The sequence below is a fragment of the Hibiscus syriacus genome, unplaced genomic scaffold (genome assembly GCF_006381635.1).
Source record: "Hibiscus syriacus cultivar Baekdansim isolate YM2019G1 unplaced genomic scaffold, ASM638163v2 tig00109949_pilon, whole genome shotgun sequence".
Classification (NCBI taxonomy): Eukaryota; Viridiplantae; Streptophyta; class Magnoliopsida; order Malvales; family Malvaceae; genus Hibiscus; species Hibiscus syriacus.
In genome coordinates, this window is record NW_024062537.1 from 289634 (window position 1) to 299560 (window position 9927).

Below are 9927 nucleotides of genomic sequence, written 5' to 3' on the forward strand. Positions count from 1 at the left end.
AAAGCCAAATAAAAGAAAGGATCGTATATATTAGAACACAAAATGATGAGAAGATAAAGAAAAAATTAATTAAATTGCAATAAGAATAAAATGTCAATTGCAAAATTAATTAAAAAAATTAAAATTAATTAAACTAAAACAAAGAAAGTAAAATGAATAAAAAAATAATAAAAATAAAATAAAATAAAATGTTGGATAAAAACTCATAAAATATAATAACCTAAAAAATAATTAAATGAAAACATGAATTAAATAAAAGAATGACCAAATTACAGAATTAATAAAATGAGTGGTAAATTTAAGAAGCAAAACCGTAATTAAAATCAAATTTAAAACACAAAATTGACTTTTAAAACAATTTAGGGACCAACGTCCGCAATTTGACCCTACCCGCTTGAAAACACGCGAATCCTTAGGGATCCAGTCGGGTTTTTGGGTCGGTAAAATAACCCAAATTCATAAACAAAATTCATTTCTTTCCCCTCCCACAAAATCGATCAAAACTGAAGCTTAAAAACTCTCTGGAGTGTTCTTCGTGTTCTTCATGACACGAAGAACACTCAACCCAAAAACCTATTCCGGCCGGCACCGCCTCGCCGGCCGTCGTTCATCGACAGTGAACCCCCCAAAACTTATTTTAAAATTTTTTCTCATTTCTTTGAAAATCTTATTTTTTTTCACAAAAAATCCTTGGGGAAGGCTAGATCTGAAAAAGGTATTTAAAAAAAAATCTTCCCCTTTCGTTCATTGGCTTCTTTTTTTCAAATCCGAAATAAAACCAGTACAAACCCCAAACACAAACACATATAAACCAACCGAGACGGGTAAAAAATACGTTGTTTATTTATGTTTTTATTTTGAATGTTACAAGTGCTCTCTTGCTTCGATTTTACTTGTGTTTTTTTTACATTTACATGAATTTATAGCTTTGTGAACCCACTATTTTTGGGTTGATTTAGAATTCTATTTCGATTGAAACATTGATTTGTTTTGCTTTTTTTTGAATGATTTGTGTTGTTGTTGTTGTTGGAACGAGGACTCTCAAGAGTCCTCGGGCTGACCGATGTTTCTCGTGCGCGCTGAAACCTAACATTTGGCCCATGTGAACCGTTGGATTAGTTCAGATCCAACGAACCTGGTACTGTGGTGCTTTTGCTTGAATTGGAAACCCTAATTCGCTGGGTCAGGTAAACTTGGGTCGGGTTGGTTTGTTGGGCTCTTAGTCGGGTCAGTTTGATGGGTTAGGCTTGCCCGCCCGGTTGGGCTCCCTGCTGGGACTTTTGGACTGTTGGACATTGACCCTATTTTCAGACTCCCTATTTGGACCAAATAACAAAACAAAAGAAAGAAAAAAAGTTAATACAAATAAAAAATGAAATAATAAATAATAAAATAAAATATAATATTATAATATATACATGGTAAATATTTTTTAAAAACTATATGATATATTTTCAAAATGTTTTTAAAAAAACTATATATATATATTTTTCAAAATATTTTCAAAAACTATATATTATATATATGTTTTTTAAAATGTTTCCAAAAACTATATATTATATATATTTTCAAAATATTTTTAAAAACTATATATTATATATATGTTTTCAAAATTTTATAAAAAACTATATATTATATCTTATATATATACTAAATAAAACATCAGATGAAAATGAGTGACTACAGCTGTCCCTCTTTGCCCTTATCGTGTAACGAAAATAAGGCAAAGACAAAAAGACACAAATTTTCCTTCGGCATATGGGCTTGGAAACAAGTATGTTCATGTGGGAATTGTCGACTTATGAGTTTGAAATCCATGTTTCCGTTGAATCTTTATCAACTACCATCTGCTGTGAAGTTGAGACTTGAAGAAAAGGACGGTTCCCTGTTGTTGAGTCGTACTGCGGGTGACTTTTGAGATGTCTTTGAACATGATATCATTCGTTTTGAAGATAAAATCGTAGCTCAAAATCGGAAGGTGGCTTCTTGTTACCAAATCATAGTCAACCTTAGTCCTCTTATTGGCTTAAAGACTTCGGTTTAAAATTCCACCGAAAAGTACACTATGAGGTTGATATGTCCTCGAGTTGAATGGAATCAAACTCTAAAGTTCTTGTTAACAGATAACTCTTCTCACCTTGAGTTTTGCTGTACTAAGTTAGGAGATAACCCCTTGTTGTTGTGGATGACTCATTTTTTGTGACACTAGGTCAATCATACGATATCCTTCTTCGTGAAGTTGAAATCATGGATGACTCCTTCGCTGTGAAGTTGAGCATTGAATTGGATGTCCTTCGTTGTGAAGTTGAAATTAAATCTTGTAAATTGCATTGTCTCGAGTTTAATATCCTTCGTTGTGAAGTTGAAATTGAATCTAACAAGAATATGCAAAATTATGCACATATGCGATGCTATGGATGCAATGTTCTTATTGTGCCTAAAATGCATATGTGAAATATGTTATTTTAGGATTTAGAGGGAAATCTTCAATCTCTGGTTGTCAGTCCTGATAACTCTTGATTCTGAAATCTTGAATTTCTGATCTTGATCTTGGATTCTTCACTATGTTTAAATTCGATGTATAGAATTTTGTTTCTAGTCTTAGCTTGGGCAATGCCTTTCAGTTATCTCAAGTATAGTGCATAAGCCCTGATCGGCTTCCTAATATCTGTACCTTTCAAGAAAATCTTTATACAGTAATACACAATTATCTTTTCAAAAGTGAATAAATCATTAAGTTTAAATTCAACCCAAGATGCTTAAAAGGAATTGACTTAGAGAAATGACCATATTTATTTATAAGGAAAAAAAGGAGCAAAGTATACGACAAAATTTTGGAAAGTCAAAAAATATAGATGCCTTAGATCTCAATAAAGCGGGCGCCTTTGAACTAATATGTCGTTAGATGACTTTTGAGTACAGCCTTTATCAAGGGGACTTTGAAAATGCGACAATGTTCGGAAGTGCCACATTTCCCTGAATCGTTAAGTCTGCAGATGATTTGGATGTCGTGACGTAGAACCTTTCCTGAATCGTTATCCAAATTTCCCTTTAGGGCTTTCAACTTGGACCCATCCTTGGTTTCAAGATGCCTTTTGCGGGTTTTCATCTTGGACCCACCCCTTTTTTTTTAATTTAAGGTGCCCTTTCGGGTTTTCACCCTAAACGTTTTTTTCAACTTAAGGCACCCTTTTGGGTTTTCACCCTAAGCGAAATATTTTTTTACTACATCCGAATCAATGGGATTTGGTAGTTCCGGCCTGTCTATTTCAGCGAGAATCAGTGCTCCTCTAGAGAAAGTTTTTTTTACGACATAAGGTCCTTCCCAATTTGGCATCAATTTTCCTCTGAAAATCTTTTTGGATTGGCCAAATCCTCTTTAGTACAAGATCTCCTTCATGGAATACGCTTGGGTGCACCTTTTAATATGTGTTCGAATCATTCGTTTTTGGTAGAGTTGACCATGGTGAATGGCTTTCAACCTCTTTTCCTCTATTAGGTTTACTGATCATATCGAGTTTGGACCCATTCTGCAACATCTAGTTTAACTTCTAACAGGACACAGAGTGATGGAATCTCTACCTCAATTGGCAGTACTGCCTCCATCCCATATGTTAATGAGAATAGGGTTTCCCTAGTCAAAGTTCGTACCAATCCTTGCATAGAGCAAATGGTAATTTCTCATGCCAATCCTTGCATGTCTCAGTTATTTTCTCCATTATCTTCTTGATGTTTTTGTTTGCTGCTTCTACTGATATTTTCATATTCGGTCTATAAACAGTAGAATTGTGATGCTCTATGTTGAATTGTTCACAAGAAGCGTCCATCATCTTATTGTTCAGGTTCATGGCATTATCAATAATGATTCTATCAGGTAAATTATACCGACATATGATCTCTTTTTTCAGGAAATTACAAATAGTGGACTGAATGACATTGGCATATGATGTAGCATCTACCCATTTCATGAAATAGTTAATTGCCACAAGAATGAAACGATGGCCATTTGAAGCCTTCGGATGAGTTTGCCGATAACTTCTATGCCCCACATAGAGAATGACTATGATACAGTCATTACATGAAGAGGTTGGAACATTGATTTTATCCTCGTAAATTTGACATTTGTGACATCTTCTAGCATAATGATACAATCACTTTCCAATATAGACAGAAATATTAGCATCTCATAATTTTCCTCGACAGCATTTGTCATTCGTATGTGTTCTACAAACTCCATTATGTATCTCTTCTAATATCATCTTTGCCTCTTCTGCATCTACAAATCTCAACAGGATCTGATCAAGGCTTTTTTGTACAAGATTTATCGATCAAGACATATACATCCACCATCCTTTAATAGTTCTTTTATCAGTTTCACTGGCTTCCTATGGATAACTTCGATTTTTGATGTATTACAGAACATCATGATACCAGGGCTTAATGTCTTTTACTTCCTTGATTTGATAAAATGAGTCGGGTACTTATATGATTGAATGTCAATTGGCATCATATCAGACTCCCCACTACCCTTGAATGCAACTGCCAAGGTAGCTAAAGCATCGACCATTTATTTTTCTTTTCTAGGCACATAATTGAAGGAGACTTCATCAAATTTTTGAGTTGATCTAATATTAGCTTTCGGTACTCCACCAGCTTTACATCATTCATTTCCCATTCTCCGCGTAAGGTCTTTATATTTTGTCCAATAGCAACTCGAATCCCCAAAACACAAGCCTCATACTCTGCCATGTTGTTAGTGCAACCAAAATTAATATGTTAGTGAATGGGTAATGATTTCCTTCAGGGGAGATCAATATTTCCCAATGCCATGTCCTAATGCATTTGATGCCCCATCAAAATGCATTTTCCAAGAATTTCATGCGGAAAAACTTGTTTCTTCTAAGGATATGGCCATCACGTCTTCGTCTGGAAAGTCAAAGTCCAATGACTCGTAATTAAAAATAGTTCTGCTTGCTAAGAAAACTGATATGGCACTTCCCTTTATAGGTTTTTGGCTTACATACTCGATGTCAAATTCAGATAACAACATCTGCCATCGGGCTAACCTTTCAGAGGGAGCAGACACACCTATTATATACTTTAGTGGGTCTAACTTGGAAATCAACCAAGTGGTGTGGTACAACATTTATTGTCTGAGTTTACACCTAGCCCAAACTAAAGCACAATAAACCTTTTCAATGGAAGGATATCTAACCTCGCAATCAGTGAAATTCTTGATAATGTAGTAAATGTCCCATTCCTTCCTCCCGAATTCATCATGATGACCCATAACACAACCCATTGACTTCTCGAATATGGATAAATACAAGAATAGAGGTTTGCCCTGGATGGGGGACATTAAGATAGGAGTGCGAGATATGTTTTCTTTTATTTTCTCAAATGCAGTTTGGCAATCCTCATTCTATGATTCGGAGTTATTTTTTGAAGAAGGCAAAAATTGGTCAGACTTGGCAGTCAGTTGAGATATTAACCGCGCTAAGTAATTTAACCTACCGAGAAAACCTCGAACCTCTTTCTATGTTTATGGGGGAGGTAAATTCTAGATGGCTTTGACTTTATCTGGATCGACTTCGATGCCTCTCCTACTAACCACGAAGCCTAAAACTTTCCAAATGTTACCCCGAAGGTACACTTGCTAAGGTTTAGTTTCAGCTGAAACTTTCTTAATTGAAAGAGCTTTCTCATATTCTCGACATGTTCATTTTAGGTTTGTGCCTTGACAATCATGTCATCGACATAAACCTCGATTTCTTTATGCATCATGAAATGAAACAAAGTTACTATAGCTCTTTGATAAGTTGGCCCAGCATTCTTCAATCCAAAGGGTATCACTTTTAGTAGAAAGTTCCCCATTTGTGACGAATGTGGTCTTTTTATGTCCTCCGGATGCAACTTAATCTGGTTATATCCTGAGAATCTGTCCATTAATGTGAAGAAAGTTTTCCCGGTAGTATTATCCACCAAGGTGTCTATGTGCGATAGAGGAAAGTTATCTTTGGGACTTTTCTTTTTAAGGTCTCGGTAATCACACACATGCATACTTTCCCGTCTTTCTTTGGAACTGGCACTATGTTATCCATCCATTCTGTATATTTGGCCACTTAAAGGAAGCCAACATCGAACTGTTTCTTGACTTTCATTGATCTTAAGGAGCATTTCAGTCTCATTCACCTTAGCCCCATAATGTCTTGAACGACCATGGAAACACATCTCTATATTCTTGAAGTAAGAATATTAAGTTTTGTCTTGCTTCAGTCGAGAGCTGTTCCAATTTTGACTTCCTTTCTTTCTTCTTCTGTACCCAGATTAAGGACTTCGATTTTCTCTTCATGTGGAAATATTTGCTTGTTTTCGCTTTCTATCATCCTTAACAATTCAGAAGGTAAAATGCACTCATTTTAATTGTCACATTCATCAACTTCACAAGATAAATGAAATGTTCAAAATCCACTTTGGGTCAGTATCATCAGTGCTTGCATTATCATTATATTGGGACCTGAAGGATAAATGAAATGTTTATGTGTGAGAGGAAAATATCCCACACAGAATGGCCAATAATTAAATTCCAAAGAGAATGAAACAAAGTACTGAACAAAAGAAAATGAAATTCAAAAGAAAAGTATTGAATGAAAGAAACTTGTGTTCAAAAGAAATGAAATAAGAAAAATATTTGTCGTGAAAGAAACTGTATCTTTTATTGAATTTAAAAAAACATTTAATCAACCTTACAAAAGATCACCTATTGCCCTGGGTGTAAGCGAATAGGGATAGTTTGAGTATTACTCTGAAAGAAATCTGAAAACCACAGGTAATTCTTCAGCCGTCCAGTTTCTAAGAACCGATCCAGGTGGCAAATGGAGGATTCCTGACTTGTCTGTGTTTTTGACTTCTCTGTGGTTATAGCGTTAATACTCCAATATTTCAAAGCAGCCTCCAAATCTGGTGAAGTCATCCCAAACTCATAATCGCTAGATTTAAATGTTTCATAATGAGGTGGAAAAACCATGGGTTCCTATTGAAAATCTTTCTCGTTTAATCTGGCCAACCTTCTATCTCAGTCTTTCTCAATTTTCTTCCTCTTCTGTTATTGAGTGAGTTGAAAACCAAGCCCGAACTGGTCTAGCTTTGTTATAGGAAGGACGGGATTGATCATTCCTTGCAACATACTCTCAAATCCTATCCCACCTTGGCACCTCTTCCCAGGTTAGTTTGATCTCCATTTTAGTGCATTCAGAGAGCCGAGTTTGGAAATCTTTCCTCCTTCAACAAAAAATGTGGCATTCATAAACTCTAAGGAGTGGAATGAACATTCTATCGCCTCATCATTTGCTTCTATTTATGGTGCATCAATGATCACACTCGCCACGATATCTTTTTCAGCGTTAACAATTACCAGAGCCCTGTCGTTGGCAAACATGACTTTCTGGTGCAGCGCAGACGGTACTACTCCAGCTTGATGGATCCAAGGCCTTCTCAAAAGGTAGTTGTAGGAAGACATGATATCCATTACCAAGAATCCAACATTGTAAGTAGCAGGTCCGATGGTTAAAAGTACCTCAATTTTTTCGATTACCTTCCTCTTGGTCCCGTCAAATGCTCAACCATGCTCTGGCATGTTCTCATGTGGGAAGCATCTATTGGCAGTATTTTCAACTTAACCAAAGGCATCACATTTAGAGCTAAGCCATTTTCAATTAACACACTCGGTAAGGAGTGCCCCTTACAATGAGTGGTGATGTGTAATGCCTTAGCTCGACCTCGTCCTCCAGATGAATCTCATTATCAGAAAATGAAATGAGATTATCAGCTTGAATATTGTTAACCAGTCTATCCATCTTGTTGACTAGTATGTCTTGTAGCACAAACGTCTGATTTAGGACCTTCAAAAGTACCTCTCTGTGTGCCTGAACTTAGCATCAGTGCAACATTAAACACGTATCGACAGGCATTGTAATTGGTCTATGATGCTGTACTCACTGTGCTTTAAAAATTTCAGGAACTTTATAGCTTCTTCCTCTTTTATTGACTCGTTTATTATCACTACATCCCCTTTGAAGGGCTCAAGTGGTCTCTGGGGGAACTTAGCCTCTTTGAAGTAGCGTTTTCCCATGACAAGCCTCACTTTATTGTCATCCTCCTTTAGGGTGCTTACTTGTCATTCATACTTCCAAGGAACTTGCTTGTTGTCCTTATAGGAAAAAGGTTGGGGTGCTGTGATCACCACATTTGCTTGTGTTTTATCTATTGTCACTTTAGGGGTAATTACCAAAGGATGACCCCTGCCATATCCACTTTCAGATAATTCTTCAATCGCACAAACATTTACTTCTAGAGAGTCTTGGATTTCATCATAGAATTCCAGCTCCTTCCTATCCATCATGAGTTGATCAAATCTTTAAACTCTAGGCAATCTTGTACTTCATGCCCTTCTTCATTGTGGTAAATAGTGGTTACCATATCTACTCCTTGATGTATCAAAATGTGGTGCAAGAAACCCTGCTTTTGCCATTTGTCTCCATACCCAAGCCAGATGAGACTTTATTTCAGAAATATCAGTCTTAACTTTCCTGTCTTTATCTATAGTGATTGTATTAATCCCAATCTCTTAATGGTTAGGCAAAGAATTTTATGCAACATTTGGTGCTCTTGAGTCAAAGTGGATCCAATTCTTGTTACGCATTCTTTGCATATCCTCTTGAATGTGAGGTAATTCTCAAAAGTATGTCTCGGCACACCACCATGATATTCACAGTGAGCATTTTCATCAATACATCTGGGGTATGGGGCCTTCATAGGTTCCACCAGGTATGGTGACCCTACATGAGTGTCAATGAGTTGTTGGTACTGTTCCTTGTATGTCATGGGAATAGGATTAAAATGCTTATTTTCTTTTTCTTTCATAGGTTCTCTCGGATTCTGACTAGAAGTATCTGATGGTACAACTGCAGTTTTTCTGAGCTGGAGATTGTAACACCTTTATTGGCATTGTATGTGTTGATGTTATTAATCTCTCCCTATTTCTTCTTCATAGGAGGTTTCTTTTTTTATTCCTCTCCCTTGATATTGCCTTATTTTATGGCCATTTCAATCATTTCCCCGGCCATGATTAAGTCAGAAAAATTTCCAGACGTGATAACAACCAGATGCCTGAAATAAGGAGCCTGCAGGGTTTATATTAAGAGCTTCCTGGTTTCCTTCTCATCCAAGGGTGGATAAACTTGCACAGCTAAATCCTTCCATCTCTGTGCATATTATCTAAAACTCTCATTATGCTTCCTCTCCATACTTTGTAGCGTGACTCGATCTGGTCTCATATCGTTTATATGCTTGTAATATTCCAAGAATGACTTGGCTAGATCTTTCCAAGTCTTGATATGAGATCGATTTAGCTTATTGTACCACCGGATGGCTGAACCAGATACTCTTTTGGAAGAAATAAATCAGGAGCTGATCATTTCCTACATATCCTGTCATTTTTTGACAAAACATGGTAATGAGAGCTGACGGGCAACTGTTCCCATCAAATTTCTCAAACTTGGGGACTTTGAATTTTGGTGGAAGCACCAAATCATAGACTAAGCTTAGCTCTAGAGCATCGACTCCATGATAATCATGGTCCCCTTAACCACCTTCATTTGGTCTTCTAGCAGTTTGATATTTTCTTCCATTTTCTTTGCCTTATGTTCTTCATCAAAATCTGATATATGGTAATCATCCGGATTATTCTCAGGGTTTGATACAGAGGTTTGTACCTTTACATCAGATGAGGCTTTCATTTTTGCAGCAGATGAGTCCCCTTGTAGTCCTGGTAAGATTCCATGTGAGACAACCACCTACGGGGTATGTGGCATAGCTACCCCTTCAGATGACTGCCCGGGCACGCTTGCCTGTTTCGAGCCAGATAGC